Source organism: Tenrec ecaudatus, chromosome X (assembly GCF_050624435.1).
Source record: "Tenrec ecaudatus isolate mTenEca1 chromosome X, mTenEca1.hap1, whole genome shotgun sequence".
Taxonomy (NCBI): domain Eukaryota; kingdom Metazoa; phylum Chordata; class Mammalia; order Afrosoricida; family Tenrecidae; genus Tenrec; species Tenrec ecaudatus.
In genome coordinates, this window is record NC_134548.1 from 100,265,971 (window position 1) to 100,286,178 (window position 20,208).

Sequence of the window (20,208 nt, forward strand, 5' to 3'; positions counted from 1 at the left end):
CTAGATCATTCCTCCCTTTGAGGCTCACAGCTGCTTCCACATTTCCAACTCATGCACCTCCACAATTGCCCTTATCTAGAAGAAAATTTACTGACCCACCTGCCACAGCTGCTTACCTTAGACACCAGACCACTAACAGTTATCTCCTGCTGCTGGGCCATCTGGGCCAGGTGCCTTCAATCCCATTAGCAGCTGCACATTACCTGTGGGCACCTCTCTTCCAGGTTTTTGACCTTAGAACAGAGTGCAGCCCAATGGCCTATCTGGTTACAATGGTAACATGGTGCTCGAGGAGGCTTGTTCTGGATAGGGCAATTCCTAGCCCAATGACCCGGCTGCTGGCAAAGGTGGCACTTTGTACCTGGCTCAGGTATCTGAGAAACCTGGGAGACATTCGATGGGCGTCGGTTAGTTAGAGCAGCTAATACCTGGGCATGCTTGATGTCCTCCTTTCTCGTCTTCTTCTTGACCTGAACTTCTCCTTCCTGCTTCCTGTTGTAAAAGGCCGAATTAGCACAAGTAGCTATCTCCTTTAGGGTGACTCCTTCAGGTTTCTGTACTAGTTTTAGAGCTTCTTGCGAATGTTTCGTGCAGCCATGTGAGAAACTTGTCTCTGAGTAAGACTTGCCCGTCATAGAAATCTTCATCTACAGCAGTGTGATTCTTCAGGGCCTCCTTTACTGGCTCTAAAAAGCCTACAGGAGGTTCTGCAGTCCCTGGTGGATGGCTGTCACTTTGGCATAATTAATGGCTTTTTGGCTACCTGACTTTAGTCCACTTGTGATGCAAACCAGGAAATTTTCCCGTGCCTACTTGTCCTCAGGATCTCTATGATTCCAGGCCAGGTCAGTTAAAGGCACAGCTGTTTCCCCTACTGGGTACTTATCATTCATCATCACATGTAAGTAACTCCTCTGCAAACTTCCTAGCACCTTTGACCACTCTCTTTCTTTCTCAAAGTCTGTCATAGTCTGTCCCAGTATGACCATTACATCCCTCCAGGTTAACTCATAGGCTAAGGTGAGGTGCTGGAAGTCTTCTATGTACTGTTCCGGTTTGTTAGAGTAACTTCCCGAGTTACTTTGAATTTGCTTGAGTTCAATTAGAATGAAAGGCTTGTAGACTGCCTGGGGACCAAACTCCCCAGCGGCCTCTGCTACGGGTAGAACATTGGCAGGTTCAGGGCTGGGGGAATAGTAGCCCCTAACTTCAGGGTCCCTTAGGGTTCCTGGGTGCACTGGAAATGAAGATCGTTACTGCTCCTCAAACGGTAAAGTGCTCTAGCATATGGCATCTCCACCCACTTCCCCATCACTCCACAGGAGAGTTTAGTTGAATCAGGATTGGAAGGGAAACTGTGCTATTCTCTGGCCACAATTCTCCTTTTTCTAAAAGATACTGCGGCCAAATAGAGTTGCAAAATGAAATCAGCTTCTGTTTGTCCAGCATCTCCGGATCAAATCTATGCCAATTAGGTATGATAAATCAGAGGAGGCAATTCCTGGGTATCAAGCTGCTAAGTCCCATTTAGAAAATACAAAACAAGGATGTTTTGAGAGCTTGATGTCTCAAGGTCAATAACTGCAGTTTCAGCGCGCACCTGTAGGGTGCCGTGAATCTGAGGCCTCAGGCAGGTGCCTCCGCCTGAGTGAGGGGTCAGGGACCAGTCTCTGCATTTGACATAGGTCTGGATCGTATCAAAGAATCTAGATTCATTGGTACAATATCTGCATTCAATAGGGTGGGATATTAACCCAAGAAATATTCAGGCACCCTCTACTTCAGTAAAATTTCTAGGGGGTCCAGTGGTGTGGGGCATGTCGAGATATTCCTACTAAAGTGAAGAATAAGCTATTGCATCTGTATACCTCCCAAGAGTTAAATAGGAGACACAATGCCTAGTGGGCCTCGTCTGATTTTGGAGGCAACATATCTGTCATTTGGGTGTTCTACTTTGGCCTATTTATAAAGTGACATGAAAGCCATCCAATTTTGAGTGGGGCCCAGAACAAGGAAAGGTACTGTATTAGGTTCAGGCTGCCGTGCAAGCTGCTTTGCCACTGGGACCATATTATCCAGCTGACCCAGTGGTGCTAGAGATGTCAGTTGTAGATGGGGTCTGCCAAAGATTCCACACTGCATCTCTATCTAGTGAATAACAGCGCAGATGTTTGGGATTTGGGAGTAAAGTCTTGCCATCCTCTGCAGAAAACTACTCCCCTTTTGAAAAACAGCTGTTGGCCTGTTACTGGGCCTTAGTGGAGACTGAATGTGTCACCATGAGGCCTCAGCTGCCCATCATGAACTGGGTATTGTCTGACCCACAGAGTCATAAAGTTGGATGTGCGCAGCAATACTCTATTGTAAAATGTAAGTGGTGTATATGAGATCAGGCTAAATCAGGACCTGAAGGCACAAGCAAACTACATGAAGAAGTTGCCCAAATGCCCACAAGTCACCACTTCTGTCACACTACCTTCCTTCTACCAGTCTGTACCTATGGCCTTCTGTGGAGTTCCTTATGACAATTTAACTGAAAAACAGAATATCCATGCGTGGTTTATTGATTACTCGCGAGATATGCAGGTGCCACTCGTAAGTGGACAGCAGCAGCACTACAGCTCTTTTCTGGGATCTCTCTCTAAAGGAGACTGGTGAAGGGAAGTCCTCCCAATTGGCAGATCTCCGAGCAGGGCACGTGGACAGTCAGTTTGCCTGCAATGAGAAATGGCTAGATGTGAGACTGTATAATGTTTCATGGACTGTAGCTAATTGCTTGGCTGAATGGTCAGGGAATTGGAAGGACCATGATTGGAAAATTGGTGGCAAGGTGGCGTGAGGAAGAAATATGTGGATAGACCTATCTGAATGGGCCAAGAAAGTAAAGATAACTGTCTCATGTGAATGCTCACCAAATGGTTACCTCTGAAGAGGAAGACTTTAACAATCAAGTGTCCATGCACTATGGAGACTGGTCCTGCTCTTTCCTCTGCCACTCCTTTCATCGCCCAATGGGCACATAAACAAAGTGAACATGGTGGCAGGGATGGAGGTTATGCATGGGCACAGCAACATGGACTTACACTCACCAAGGCTGACTTGGCCACTGCCACTGCTGCGTGCCCCATTTGCCAGCAGCAGAAACCAACATTGAGTCCAAGATATGGGACCATTCCTCCAGGATATCAACTGGCAACGTGGTGGCAGGTTGTTTATATAGGACCACTTCCATCATGGAGGGGACACCGTTTTGTTCTTACTGGAATAGACACCTACTCTGGATATGGATTTGCCTTCCCTGCACGCAATGATTCTGCCAAAACTACCAATGCCTATCCACGGACATGGCATCCCACATAGATCAAGGAATTCACTTCACAGCAAATAAAGTGCAGCAATGGGCCCATTCCCATGGAATCCACTGTCGTATCATGTTCCTCATCCTGGACCATCTGGCTTGATAGAAGAATGGAATGGGTTCCTAAAGACACAATTACAGTACCAGCTAGGTGTCAACAGCTTGCGGAGTTGGGACAATGTTCTCCAGGAGGCTGTATACGCTCTAAACCAGCGGCCAATATATGGTGCTGTGTCTCCAATAGCCGGATTCATGGGTCCAGGAACCAAGGTGGGGAGGGGCTGTGTGTATGTGGAAGCTAGCATGCACTACTCGCTATTACCTCTAGTGATCCTCTTGCAGCATTTTTGCTTCCTGTCCCAGCAACCTTATGTGCTTCAGGCCTGGAGGTCCTGTTCCCAAAGGAAGGAACTCTCCCACCTGGAAACACGGCATGGATTCCACTGAAGTGGCGGTTGAGAATGCCCTCTGGCCACTTTGGGCTTCTCATGCCTTTGGATCAACAGGTCAGGAAGGGTGTCACTCTACTGAGGGGTGTGATTGATCCTGATCACCAAGGAGAAATTGGACTGGTGTTACATAATGGGCATAAAGAAGAATATGTCTGGAATCCAGGAGATATCCCTTAGGCTGTCTCTTAGTGTTACCATGCCCTGTGATTAAAGTAAATGGTTATCCACAGCAACCCCACTCCTGGGACCATAATGTGTTATCCGGGTAGACTAGAGAAACAAATCCATAGAAACTCATGTTTCTATAAAGGGTAATTGTACATTAAGAAAGCATCCCCACCCAGTCCAGTCCAAGCCCATAAGTCTGATATTAGCTCATATGTCTCATACCAATCTATAAATCTTCTGACTCAAGAAACACTAGCAATGACACCGAATGTCGAACGATCAAAGGCCAATTGGAAGAACATCTTTGGTTCCAGTAGTGTTGTAAAGATCTCAGCGCTGGCAGGGTCTTCCCGTTCCCAAGGCAAGGGGTTTATCAGCATAGTGCCATATGTCTTGTCCTCAGGGATGTCTTAGAGGAAGTCTATGTTGTCAGTAGAGTGTCTCCTAGGAAGTGGGAAGAGTGAAAAAAGTGTCTCCCGTCTCCAAGGAGGAAATAAGAAAATAAGAGTTTTCCCAGAATCCTTAGGGAAAGGCCAAGCCTACAGAGGCCTCATTGACTAAAATATGATTGACAGGCTAGACTGAACCCTTCACTCCCAATCCTCAAATTGGCAAACAATTATATAACTATCACAATCACCAAGTTCATGTGAAACTCAGACTTTGTACTATGCAAAGAATCTACTCATAATGGAACAGTCTCTCACACACACACACATTTTGTTGAACAATAGAATAAATGACATCTGAAACCTTGATGAAAAGTGGCTATAATTGTGTTGTGGATTTGTGGAGTTTAGGACCATTAATGTGTGGCATGCCAACTGGAGCACTACCATTCACTGGGGAGAATAGAAAGACTATTGACAAAATTCTCTAGTATAGGCTTAATTTGTCTACCCAACTGACACAAAAATTCACGTCCATTTAAAAACCTGCTAAAAAGAATCACTGCTTCACATCTTGGACCTGGTCTTGGGGATGCTGGGGAAGATGAGGCACATCCAATTTTTAGATATATATTACGTGGGAAGAATTCTGTCTTGAGTGCCAGCCAGGTCTTTCTAAGTTTTACATATGTGGCTCCATCTGCTTGAAAACGTAAAAGAAAAGTTTTCCTTTGAACCAAAAACTCTGATCACCTTGGCAGCCCATGAATACTAGTCAGCCAGTCAAGTTTTCGCTTGGGGTTTTCCAGGAAAGAGCACAGGAAATCCTCAGACACCTGTGGAATCCTCAATTAAAACAAGCTGAAGAGAGCAGATGGATGTGAGGGAGTGTGAGGGGGAATCAATGCCACTTTCAGTAGGCAGCCAAACTCCTGGTCACCCAAATATAAACTGTCTCCATGATTTCTAAATGGGCGGGTATTTCGCATACAAATGTACAACAAAACAACGCTTTTAATGAATTACAAGGAAGGGAGAGTGGAATAAGGGAGTTTCATGCAAGGGTAAACAAGAAGACACAAAATGACAATCTCAAAGAGCCAATGTCTTTATAGAGAACAAACACTTTCAACAGAAGGAAAAAGAAACATGGACTTTGAAAAATCAAATGGTGCAAAAAAAAGAGAAAAACTTAAAACAGTATTGTGGAACATCAATTAGGGACACCTTCTCAAGCTTAGCAAAGTTTTTCATGCTAAGGTTCAAAAATGACAATATTAAGGATAAGATGTTGCTTCTGAATCACTGTTGTATTCTGATAGTGTCGAAGAAGGGTTATCCTTTCATTAGACAAAGAAGTTGCCTGTAATACTTGATACAAAAACAAATCAGCATGCAAGCTCAGTTAATCTTTTCCATCAACATAGGATCAAAGATGAAGAAACCTGTCAAGTGATGTTTTACATGCAAACAACCGAAATATTTTTTTAGTATAAAATATATTGTCAGAGACCTTTGATTCAGCTCATTATGAAATCCATACCAAACTTTAAAATGTAAAATTTGGGGTGGTTTGAAGAAATCCAGACAATTTCTGTTCTTCACTTGGTAAAATAATAAGATGCCAATGAATCATTGTTAAAAAAAAAAGGAGCAAAAAAATTCAGTTGCTGTCTCTAGATTTACCTATTCATTCCATATAAAGAAAATCATTCTAAAAATATAGTGAAATACAAAACCTAAATCCAAATGAAAGCACAAAAGAATTAAAAGTAGAACAATTTTTAAATGGGTTAAAAGAACAAATGATAAAATATTAAATTTTAACTAAATCTGCACTAATCCCCTTCCTAGTGCATTCTGTCTCACAGCAAGGTTACGCACATCCCTGGTCAATGATCAGAGGGAATTCACCAGAGGCTAAATCCATGTGGAGACTCTGCAAATAGATTTTGGGCTTTCATTGTCATCCAGAGACCCTGCAAACTCGGTGCTCAGAATTTAAGCTGTAATACAATTCCTTACTCTGATCTTGGATTTTATTCTTTACAATCCTTGAACCACACAGGCTGGTGTGCTTCTTCAATATGGAATTAGCTGACACTTCACTTAGATGACTGCTTGTTCTAAGACAAGTTTTTAAGATTCCAGCTGCTCTTCTTTCTGATACCTAGGTAAGATATATTTTCTTCACCACTACAACATCCAAATCCTCAGTGATCTCTTCAAAAGGCAAGATCAATTAGAGCCATATCATAAGAATAATTGGTCTTAGATTAGGGCCATGATTAAGCCTGCTCTCAAAATTCATTCATGTAGCTATAGGTCTAGATATGCTGGTTCATTTTAAAGACGTCATTGTCATTTTATTGGAAAATATTTTAATAGTCACCATGGAGCATGTAATAATTCTTTGATAATATTAATTCATGGCCTATGAAAAATATGCACACCAAAAGGGCAAAGTTTAAAGTCCATGTTGTCTATAGAATTCAGCCTGGGTCAGCCAGGGCTGGGTAGAAACTCAGTCAAAAGCATCTGGTTATTCTTTTGGGGATCTAAATAAGTAATGTTAAGCATTTTCCCCCATGGCAAGTGGCCCTTCTTTGTTTACCAACCATCAGAAGTGAAATTGCCTTCTCCAAGACAGACATGCCTCTCCCCAACCCTTTTCTTGAATTTCCATTGAGGTTCACTGAGCATCGTTGTAAGAGTGTCTCTTACTTTGTGGTGACCATAGAACAATGGCATCTATATGGCAGGAACTAAATCCCTCCTTCCTCCTGCCCCAACATGATAAACTGACTCCAACTGAGATGAGGCCTCTTCAGTCAGAGAGTTATTTTAAAGATGTATTAACAAGTGAGATATATAGATTATGAGCAATAGGCAGTCACACCACCTCATTGCTTGGGTGCTCAGATTAGAGGATTACATGGTTTGAGAACAAATGCCTGTCTTTGTCTTGATGTTCTTTCTTATGGCTGTGGTCTCATAGGATATCTGTCTTTTTGTTATTGAATGCCTACCCTCAGTATAATGGTTTCCAGGTCCATCCATGTCGTGAGTTGTTTTGGGTTTTCATAAGTTTTTTAGGGCTACATACTCTTCTGTTGTATGTATATACCAGAGTTTCTGTATGCATTCTACGACTGATGGGCATTTCGGCCATTTCCAACTGCTTATTGTGAACTATACTGCAATAAGCATAGGAGAGCATATGTCTGCTGATGTGTCTCTTTTTATCCAGTGTATATATCTCATGGAGGTATATCTAGATAATACGGGATTTCTATTCCCAGTTGTGTGATACCAAGTTTAAAAACTCACCAGTAGTGTATAAGACATCCATTCTCTCCACAGCAAAGCCAGTGTTTTTTGGTTTTGTTTGTAATTAGGCTGTCCTTATCCATGACAGGCAGTGGTTCTCAACCTATGGGTAGCGACCACTTTGGGGGTCAAAATGACCCTTTCACAGGGACTGCCTGATTTATAACAATAGCAAAATTTCAGTTATGATGTAGCAGTGAAACTCATTTTATGGTTGGGCGGTCACCATGACATGAGGAACTGTACGAAAGGGTTGTGGCATCAGGAAGTTTGAGGACCACTGAGGTAAGGTGATATTTCATCGTTTGACTTGCAGCTCCCAGATGGCTACTGAATGTGAGCATTTCCCCATATGTTTGTAAGCCATTTGAAGATCATTTTTGGTGGGCTGTGTGATCATGTTTTTTGTCTACTTTTTAGAGGATTATTGATTATTTTTTATTGAAGTTATACAAAATTCTATAGAATTTAGTAATTAGTCCCTTGTCCTTTGTGTTGTTGCTAAAGATTTTCCCAATATGTAGACTTTATAGGCTTTTGATGAAGACTTTTGATAAAGATGCTTATTTTTAGTTGGTCACCAAAATCTATTTTGTCTTCTACTGTGTGTACTTCATTTATTCAGTGCTCATTTATTATTAAGAGCTCATGTGTTTGTTACCTGGTGGCCATGTCCTTATAGTTTTTAATTGACCATGTTCTTTCTACAAACTTGAAGTTAAAATTATTTTCCCATGTCCATTTACATGCCAAATAGTAGGGAAATTTTTTATTTTCAATTTCTGCCTCCTGTTTCTTCCCCTCCATACTCTGAAGTTTAAGTCTTATTATCTAACTATAAGAACTGATATTTTGAAGTGTTTCCAATATGTATTACCTAATGTGGTATGTTTAGAACCCAGACATAATAACCCCACATATAAATTCTCCAGTGCCCAATGAAAGCTTTATGATTGATAAAGGGATGCAGACAAACCTATCATCAAGCAAATGTTCACAATGTAGTTTATCTTTTTTTAAAATTCAGACTGTTCTCTTTTGGTTATTTAAAAAGAAAAGTCTCTTGTAGTCAACCATGGTTTCCCATATTTATTGAAGACCTGCCATGTTCAGGGCACTGTTAGAACTTTTGTCATTACAGAAATGTCAAAAGAAAAAAAAGCAGTGCTACCATAGACTCACATTCTAGAGCAGGGTGGTTTCCATTGTCTGAGGATACCTTTAAGCATGAGCAATACACTACTGTGCTTTCATTTTCCCCTGTGTTTGCTAGTATCCTTTAATATAATCACTACTTTGCAAACACCCTCAACATTGATGTCCTTGTCACCTTTCATTTTGCTCACTTGGCAAAACTCCAACCCTTACTACATCTAGTTCTACAACTCTCTGCTGACCTATCAGGGAGTATTTGGTAAGAAGTGGAGAAAAATACACTGATATTTTTTCTGGTTTTTATATTAATGACCATTTATAGAAAGTGGAAAGTTAGAGATGCCCTGCAGCTCTACTGTATTTTGCTAGTTAATAAGGATTTCCAGTATCTTAGATGCTGACAATTTCACATCTCTTATTTTCGATTGAAATGTCTCTCCAAAAATAGAAACAATCAGAAAGTAATAGAATTTCCATTCCTTCAACATTATATCTATCTACAAGCTACTTACATCTCTAATTACATACACTGTCCTCTTTTCTTAGGGATGAGCTGCCCATGCGCATATCCCAGAGTAATTACTACTCTTAATAGGTAGGTCACAACAATTTTATTTACATGTGCAACATCACTCCTATTTTTATGATTCCTTTTCTCTGCCACTTCAAAAATTTTCTTTCTCTAAAAACAGGTTGTAATTTCTCTCAGTATTAAAAACACATATGTACCCTTCCAACTACCTGTCACCACAGTTTCTGCTTTTCTTTCAGCAAATATTCCAAGGAAGAGTTTATAAACATTTTGATTTTCTCACATATTTTCATGGAGCTCACTCAAAGCAGGCTTTTGTTCCCACTATTTGCCTGAAATTACAGCTATCAGACTCATCTGTGATATCTGTTATCTAATGGAATGACCACTTGGCTTGTATTTTATTTAGCTATTGGTAGCATCTGCCCACGTTCACTTCTTTCTTAAAATATTTTCACCTCAGGAACCTTCTGCTTTGTCTTTCTACCTTTATTGACAGGTCAGTCCTTCTTGTATTTCCTTCCTCTCAGGCTGAAAGTGCAATAATGCACAAATCCTGACCCTATTATGGTGTAAATACAGTGGTTCTCAACCTTCCCAATGTCGTGATCCCTTAATACAGTTGCTCATGTTGTGGTGACCCCAACCATAAAATTATTTTCATTGCTACTTCTCAACTGTAATTTTGCTACACTTATGAATTGGGTGGCTCCTGTGAAAGGGTCATTCAAACCCTAAAGGTGTCACGACACACAGGTTGAGAACTGCTGGTGTAGTAGGTTATGTTTGGGCTGTTAACTGCACAATCAATAATTAAAACCCACCAGTCACTCTGAGAAAGATAAGACTTTCTGCTGCTGAAAAGATTTATTGCTGGTAAATTATGGCTAGTATGCTTTTTTCTGTGGTTCTGGAAGCTATAGAGCTGGTAGTTGAAATACCAGCAGAGTCACACAAAGAATAGGTTTCAGCAAAGCATCCAAGCTAAGAAGTGACTACAAGAAGGTATAGGTTGTTTACTTTGCAGGAATAAACCACTGAAAACATTATGATTAGTAGTGGAACATTGTCAGATTACTAAAAACCATATGAATAGCAGCATACATTGTCAGAAATGGTGTCAGAATATGAAACTCTCATGTCAAAAGACTTTCAAAATATGTCTGAGGAGTATCTGCCTCCTCAAAGTGGAGTCAGCCATAATACTGAAGTTGAAATGAAAATAAATGGTTGTAAACATCTAATCATTGGACGTTAGAATGCACAGAGTATAAAATTACTAAAATTGGAAGTCACCAAAACCTAAATATAATATATATATAAAGATCAATATCTTAGAAATGGACTGGCCATTTTGAATCAGAAAATCATATGGTTTACTAGTTGGGAATGACAAGTTCAAGAGGAATGGCATTGTATTCATCAAAAAGGATATTTCAAGATCTATTTTGATGTACAATGCTACCTGTGATAGGATATTTGTGTACAAGTAAAATCAGTCAATACAACTATTCATTTATATACCAACCACTAAAGCTAGCGATGATGAAATTCAAGAATTCTCTTTGTCTTCAGTCTGAAAATGATCAAACAATCAAGATGCATTGATAAATATTGGATATCAAAATGCAAAAGTTGAAAACAAACTCAACAGTGTTTTAAAATAAGGCCTAGATGACAGAAACCAAGTTGAAGTTTGCATGAGAGGATTTTCTAAGACCACAGAAGGCACTGTTACATATGGACTTCACTAGATGGCATACACAGAAATCAAATTGATTACATCTATGAAAAGAGACAGGAGAGAAGCTCAATAACAGCAAGTAAAACAAGGCCAGGGGCCAATTGGGGAACAGACAATCAATTGCTTACATTCAAGTAAAAATTGAAGATGAAGAAAATTATAACAAGTCTGTGAGCCAAAATTCCACCTAAATTTTGAGAAAGTCTCAAGAACAGATCTGATACATTGAGTAGCTAAAGCAAATGGAAGAAATGAGGAAGTAAAACAGCTAAACAGAAAATTTCAAAAGGCACCTAAAAAGTAAAATGTTTTAATTTACACAGTTCTTAGAAATAGAAAACCAAAAAGGAATGTCAGTATGTCTTAAAATGAGAGAACTAAAGAAAAAATCCAATGCTCAAGTTGAGATATTGAAAGATTCTATGGGCAAAATATCGAATAACTAGGGAAATATCAAAAGGATACAGAAAGAATATATAGAGCCACTGTACCAAAAAACAACGAGTTGACATTGAACCATTTCAAGAGGTAGCATATCATCACATAAGAATGGTACTGAAGGAAGTCCAAGATGCATTTATGGCATTAATTGAAAAAAACAAGACTCAAGTAATTGATGGAATACCAATTGAAATGTTACAACAAGCTGATGAAGCACTCATTCTTGCAGGCCCAGAAATTTGGAAGACAGTTACCTGGCCAACTAACTAGAAGAGAAATTTGTTCAGTATCCAAAAAAAGGTGACAGAATGGAATGTACAAATTATAGAACAATATCACTGATATCACCTGCAAGTAAAATTTTGCTGAAGATCATGTAACTATGGTTGAAATAATATCTTAATAGAAAATTGTCATAAACTCCGGCCATATTCAGAAGAGAACTTGGAACATGGGATATCATTGCTGATGTGAGATGGATCTTGCCCCGAAAAACCCAACAAGAGAAAATTATTTGTGTTTTATTGACTATACAAAGGCATTCAATCATGGACGGTAACACATATAGACTGGAGAAGAATGGGAATTACAGAACACTTAATTGTGCTCATTCAGATAACATACATGGATCAAGAGACCATTGTACAAAAAAAAATAAGGAAACCATGTATGCTTAAAATCAAGAAGGGTACATGTCAAGTTTGTATCCTCTCATCACACTTGTTCATTCTGTATGCTGAGCAAATAACCAGTGAATCTGGATTATGGGTAATTTATCATCAACATTGGAGGAAGGCTTATTAACAACCTTTGATATGCAGATGACACAACCTTGCTTGCTGAAAGTGAGGACATGAAGCACTTGCTGAGGAAGATCAAGGATTGCAGTCTTAATTCAATGTGCATTGCAATTTAATGTAAAGATAAACAATATCTTCACAACTGGACCAATACATAACATCATGATAAACATATTCATAATACCTTGAAATTTTCATGGAAGCAGCAGTGAAGTGATCAAATAGCACATTTCATTGGGTAAATCTGCTTCATAAGACTTATTGTGAGTCGGTGTTGAACCAACTCAAACATAACAACATGCCCTGAAATACAGACTTTCACACAGTTATTGATTTGCTATTTTCTCCCCTCTAAAATACCACCTCTGGTCTCTTCTCAGTAAATGGCAACTTAACAGTTTCAAATAATCCCTCTGTTTCTTCAATTCCCGCTCTGAGCTGACCTTCATCTCCACTACTTCTGACTTCATTTCTGCTCTTGAAATGCAATAGGCATGCTCTTATCCTTGAATGCTTACACTGTATCTCCATCTGTCCCCAGATAGTTTTTCCCTAGATCCCTTCAGGACTCTATGCACATGTCACCTACTCAGAAGCATTTCCTGACCTTTCACAAATCACTATCACTTCCTCGTGGTCTCACTTTCTATTGTCTTGTTTTACCTTTTGCATTTATCAGCATTTTTATTATATACTTGTATTATATCGGTCCTGTCTTTGTAAAATATAAGATCTATGAGAACAAAAACTTTACAGGTTTTCTTCACCATGGTATTCTTATCTTGTGAATGAATGAATGAATGAATCAGGAATAGAAAAAGATAACTATATCTTGAACAAATGGAAGGAACATAGCATAATTAAGTTGGAGAGGAAAAAATGTAGGCCACGATAAGAATATTGGATTACTTAAGTATCTTATCTGTTCACTATATAATGGAACTGACTGTATGAGAAAGAGGCATTTGTGTATTGGGGAAAAAATCAAAGCGGTTTGTTTTTCTCCTCAATAAACTCACAATGTACGATTGTAGTCAGATTTTTACAGAAAATAGTAACGGTTAGTTTCTTTATGAAACAATGGAAAATGAAAGAATTACTTGAGACCGTGCCTGTGAAATTATTCTATAAAGAGTGAAATTGCTTGGTCCTGCCAGCTACAACACGCCCTGCCTGTCAGCTGTTAGTGGCGGCCTTGATGGACACAGGTGTGCAAAGTAGAACTGCACTCTGTAGTTTTCTCAATGCTGTGACTTCTTGGAAGCAACTTCAGGTTTTGCTCCACACTAACAAAGTTTTGAGAGCCATTAGTTGCCATTGACTAGATTCTGTAAAGGTCATGGAGCCTTTGGGGAAGCAAATCATTGGACCTTTCTTTTGATGAGTCTTTGGGTAGGTTCAAAAAAGTATCTTTTTCCAGTTAGTAGCCCAGTGCTTAATTGTTTGCAAATCCCAGGGACTTTGTGCTTCAAACACCAGGTGAAAATTGGGAAATGCTCATCAAATTATTATGCTATGAATGAGGTATATACTAGATAAATTTTGCTTTTATTCACTAATTGAACTTTTAAAAAATCTGTACCTAAAATATGGACTCAATATTTTCTTCACTGAAATTTCATCTGCTCACATGGCTTCACTTATAAGGTTTATGCACATACATTTTGACTGTACCATAAGGAATGACAGTAATTACATATGTCTTCTTAGTTTGCTAATACTATAAATAATGTAACTTATTACATATTTGATGAAATAATCATAAATCATTGAATGGAGATTCTCTGAATGAGCATACACTTGCAAAAACTATTGAGAATCATACATACCAACAAGCACATTTCTAGTGCCAATTTCCAAAACCTACTTTTGATTGAGTGTCAAAAACTTGACTAAATTCTTTGTGTTTTATGTACTCCAATGGTTTGTATCTTGTTTTCATAGAATGTTAATGTTTTTAAGTTGCTTTTTCCCACATTTCTCCTCTCAGCAGGCTAACTGAGAAATGAGATCAGGCTGTGTGTGCATCTTTACCATGCCTGGATTGAGGAGTTACTCTATAGACTCGAGTATAAGCTGACCCTAATATCAGTTGAGGGACCTACTTTTACCACAAAAACTGCATTAAAAAATGTGCTGAAAAACTCGGCTTACACACGAGTATGTACGGTATTTATTAAACAATTAATAAATAAAATCACTAGAAGAGGACCCATGCTTTGGAGGTTTATTTAACTATAGAGATTGCTTCCATCAATTTCATATGTGCTGTTCAATTTCATAAGTTGTGACTATATAGCTGCATTAAAGCTACTGAATGAACTAAAAAAAAAGTTAACGTTTTGCCTCTTTTTGTGAATATATGATGAGTGCCCCCCCAAAAAAACAGATGTTGTGTGAGGAGGATAGTGCATTTGGAGTTCATTCCTCCAGGTCAGACTGTTAATCAATCTTTCTATTTAGAGACTATGAAAATATTGTGCACAAAAAAGTGTGCAACAAAATAGGCCTGAGTTGTGGCAAACGGGACTGGTTTTGCTACCAGGACAATGCACCTGCTCTTGCAGCCATCTCACAGTGTGCTAGTTTTTGGGAAAAACAGCTGCCTCTCTTTCCCCATGAACTTTACTCGCCTGATCTCACTCTGTGTAACTACCTTTTGTTTCCACGCATGAAGAGGGACATGTAAGGACAGTGATTTGATGGCATAACAGAGTTGAAGAAAAAAAATGAGGGAAGTGTTGTAGGCCATCCAAACAGATGAGTTTGAAAAAGTCTCCAAGAATGGAATTGCAGATTTGACAAATATATTAGGTGTAATGGGGAGAGTGCGTTGAAAGTGATTAAGGCCATTAAAAAATTGTTACATATATAGCTTTGAAAAAACTCCAGTATTTTTGTGTATTCCCTTGTATGAATATGTATATATTTGTATACATATACATACACATGAAGGGGCTGCAAAATATGTGTATACATTGAATTATAGGATAATTTACAGGAATTTCTTAAGGCATCAGATGTTTAGCTAGCTAGTTAGCTAGCTATATGACTGAGTTGCTTCCAAAACCTTAATTTTTTTCCAAGATGCTCCACACATTGACTTTTTTTCAAAAAGGTTAATACTCTCACAGAGGCCCAATTCATTAAAAACAAAAATCAAAGAGAAATGACTGTAGCCTGCTGTCCAAATATATGTATATTTGATATCCATATATATACAGCTCAGCATCCTTTTTAATACACTTTTTTCCTTTCTAGGTGTATATGTAGAGATTTCTTTATTGACTACCAATTAGTCATAACTAAGTAAATGGAGTTTATATGAAATAAACACGATATGGGATGAGCAGGGGATCAACATTCTCTAGTATACTGGAAACCTTTATCTTCCACAGCCTTAAAATATTTAATGAACAAAACAAAAATTGCTATTGAATATCATTCAGATTGTTTCATTTTTTAGGATGTAAATTCTTTGAGAATCTTGTTTACGCCTCTTACGTATTGAATTACAAAGTATATACCATAGTTGCTAATTAAAAGAATAAATGGATGACTTTGGCTTTTTGCTTTACCAGGTCAAAATTATCTCATCATTTGATGACACTGAATATTAAAATGTAATCCAGTACAACTTGCATAGCAATCACCAAAATATTTTCCAAAAAATGTACTGTTCTAGGTCTTCATTTTTAAAACAATCTTCCTGGTTATTTTTATGTACTTTGCATGAAAGTTTTAAAGCATGGCTAATTAGAAGATTTATTCCACAAAACAATTAAAGGGGACAGGGATAATGCTTAACTTTCCTCTTAGTATATTGCTTTGTTACTCTTGTGACATTTGGTAGACTTGAGAATTGCAGTGCTCATTCTTGTCTTGCAGCTAATAAAGAGCAGTGGAGACACTCATGCAAACAGTGGCTGCCTCCAGCTAAACACAAATCAACTAGAAAAAAAATCAAGAAGGATTACATCTCTTCGCATTTTATATTTTAATCTGTTATTGTGTCCTCACTAACCTGTTGCCAAATCCTGTAGACTTCTGATTGACTGAACACTGCTTTTTTGGGAGAGAGTGGGTGGCAAGTTTTCAGATACCTTTTAAATTCAGTGCACATTTATTAAAGCTGTACTGACATTCACTAACAAACTCTATGGATCCTTATTGTGGCTTCTGTGGTATTTTTAATGGGTGAAATCATGATTACATTAATTCTTTTTGTTTTAATCATTTTATTGGTGGCACGTACAACTCTTATCACAATCCACACATCCATGCAAATGTATGGCATAAAAGTTTCTAATATAAACCTCTCCCAATTTTATGCCTTAAGGAAATAGATTTATTTCCCTAAAGCAAAGGCCTTATTTCATAACCCTTTAATATCTTCCACTGCACAAACCATAGCTTAGTAAACACTGAGTAGATCTGTCACTTGACTAGAGTAGTTTATTTTGCTAACAATTGTAAAACACATAGGAAATATAATTACAAAATAATATAGTATCATTAGTTGTAACACTTAAATTTATGAGTTCTAGCCATTTTCATTCTTTGTTAAAATATCTTTATAAAAAATCAAGGATTCACCACAAACTAAGTTTTTGAAATTCCTGAAGGATTGACTAAGTAAGGCAGAGTGACACTGAAACCTCAAATTATGGTTTTATATTTGAGTGGTTAGTGAATGTGTTATGTTCAAAATTTGACAAATTACGTAGACCTTTTAAATTAATGGTAGTAAGAGGAATCATGAAATGGAAGAAATTATATTGAATGGGAGGAAGAGGTTAAGTCCAAAGCAGATGTGATTAGTAGCCTATTAAAGATTTTAAAAATCAATGATTTTAATTGGTAACCAGACTTTTTACCTCTTGGTTGACTTAAACAGCAGCTTCAAACATGCCTTTTCCAAGTTAAATGAAACATAAATTATATATATAATTTCATATAGCTGAAATCCTTATATAATTTATGTATCTAATTTCATAGATGAAATTATTATAGAAGACATATTTGAAATTGAAAAATAGTAGACATCTTATTTTGGTCTGTTCACCACCTTCACTTCTTGTGGGAAACTAATCCTATTCTATTCATTTGGATCTGTTAACAGCAGTATTCTGCTCCTTTCGCCAACAGGATGAGAACATAAATCACGACTGGTATGGCATACTATTCCACCACCATGAAACGATGACTCTAGGTGTAAGAGCATAACCATTAAAGAAAACCATTAAAAACACCTTATTATAGACTCAAAGGAATATTGTCACCAGATACTAAGCATGGGAAGATCTCTTCAACAACTACCAGTGAGGTCTTGCTCTCCCTGAAACTCATAACAGCCACTTAAAAGCCACAAATACCAAAGTTTCTTAAAATTAGAGTTCAACAATTCCTGTTGGATGTTACTGACTCACCTTAGACATTGCCCATTGTCTTCAGCTGCTTCTGTGCACCTCCCTCCCATGCACAAACTGATCCTTTCCTGTCCCTGATCCAACTCACCCAGCCTAATCCCTTCTCTGGTCTCTGGGGGTCCAGCAATGGATATCCTGCAATGGGGAGCAGACTGTGCGGGCAGCTTGGTGCAGATGTTATCACTAAATAAACTTCATTTTTCACCATTCAAAAAATTTTCTTTCTGGTGTCCCTCCTCCCACATCCATTTTACCCCACATGGTAGACATGTACACACAACACCACCAAAGGATCAGGAATCCCAGCTCAGAATGTGGGTTTATTTTTTCCCCTTTGGTATTGTTTGTGACCTATTTAATTTTTTTTACCTCATGCTTATTCTTCCCCTGCAGCCCTACACCCTGCCAATACACACACCTACTAGGCAAACTCCACAAGAAACAGAATAACTGTAAAACTGGCAGATGCAATGGTTCACATAAAGAAAGATGAGCCCACTCAACAGGTCAAGGAAGTCATTGGGAAAGGTACTGGCCAAGAAGCTGGAACACACCTAGCCAACAAGGATGTGAATGTTAATGGTTTAGATGAGAGTGGAGTGCCTCCTCTAATGCATGCTGCATATACAGCAAAGCTGAATGTGTGTAATTTGCTTGTGGGACATAGAACTGATGTCAACTATTGGCAACATCAAAGTGGACATACAGCCCGCAGGCTTGATGCACTTTCTAGTAATAAAGACATCACGTGGGCAATGCCTGAGGCTGGTGCTGAGACAGACGTTGTCAACTCTGTAGGAAGAAGAGCAGCGCAAATGGCAGCCTTTATGGGTCAAGGTGATGGCATAACTATAATCAATCTCTTTCCTTGAGAGAGACTGGATTATTATACAAATATCCAGGGACCGTGTAAAGAACCAAAACTGCCCCCACATTTGGCAGGTCCCTTGCATAAAATTATCAACACCACCCATCTTTATCCTGTCAGGATTGTGGTGCCTGTAAATGAGAATCCCCTGCTGGCTGATGAAGCATCCCTGAACAAATGCTACAAGATGATGAATTTACTTTATGAGAAATTGACGAAGCAAGGAGACATAGATCAAATATTGGCTATGAAAAGGCACTACATTAGCTGCATCTTTCAGAAATGCATTAACTTCTTAAAAGATGGAGAGAATAAATTAAACACTCAGTTCAAAAACTTGTTAAAAGGCCAAGAAACTGATGGATTTCCAACATATCATGAAAGGACCATTAGAGACAGTATCAGAAAATTTCCATACTGTGAAGCTATGCTCCTCCAGCAACTGGTGTGAAGCATTGGTTCTAATTTCACTGCCTTCCCTGTACTTAATGAAGCCATCACTGGTCAGGTGGGTTTTGTGACTGTTGAGTTTTGCACAACCTGTGGACAAAAAGAGGCAAGTGAAAGATGTTCAGTACGCAAAATCATAATATTTGTGTCCAAACCTGCCAAAAAACACACTGGTTTTCATTTTTTAAAAATATGTAAGATTCAGAAGGACAGCTATAAGAAGCAACAAGGAGGTGTCAAGAGAAACAATAAACTTTGTACTCTTGTCTATCTGTTGATGTCAGGGGCTTTGGGAATTTTTTTTTAATCTAGGTCTCACACAAAAAAGAAAGAACCAATTAAGAGGAGAATGATGGCAAACTCAATTTCAATTCTAATTGTGTTAATGAAGAGCAGCCAAATGTGGAGACCAAAGCCTCCTAAGGTGATGCCAATTAAGGATATTCCAATACTAAAGATTTTATGGGAAGGGAGAAACAGTCTCTCCAGAGAGTGATGCTGGCTTGGACGATGTACATACAGAAGGTCCTGCAGGCCCAAAGGCATTGGAGGACTAAGATACAGCAAGTGCTCCTCACCCTAGCAGGTAGCTAGGAAACTGATGTGACCATTCCCTAATTGCCTCCTGATACCTGGACAGCACTAGAACGGCATTGAATATTTCCTAGAATAGGTGCTTTCAAGAAGAGCTTTACTTTACCCAAAATTCTTCCTGATGTCTGGTCTGTAATTGGACAAATATTCCTATAAAAAATTCCCCCCATCCTCACACACAATTGGTGAAATCATTCCTACTTCCTTTTTGAGGCTTGATTTTCAGCTGGTTTCTCAAAGAGAAAGAAAATATACCTTTAGAGAACCAAGGAGGAAGTAGAATAGACATACAAGATAGGTGGTTTTTATAGAAGACAATCACCAAGAAGTAATTCAGAGTTATTTATTTGCAAATAGAATTAATCCAACTCTGAAGGTAAGTCAAAAAGTATGTATACTTGGGTTCTAGTCTATATATGCACAGATTTATTCCAAACAAATTATGTTTAAATATGTCTGCTATTAGTGGGTGACTACAGACAAGTTTTTTCACTAATA

General features: G+C 38.5%; 1 pseudogene; it reads left to right on the plus strand.

Moving 5' to 3' along the window:
* Positions 1-18,268: 18,268 nt before the first annotated feature.
* Positions 18,269-19,673, plus strand: LOC142434951 (ankyrin repeat and MYND domain-containing protein 2-like; annotated as a pseudogene).
* The last annotated feature ends 535 nt before the right edge of the window (positions 19,674-20,208 follow it).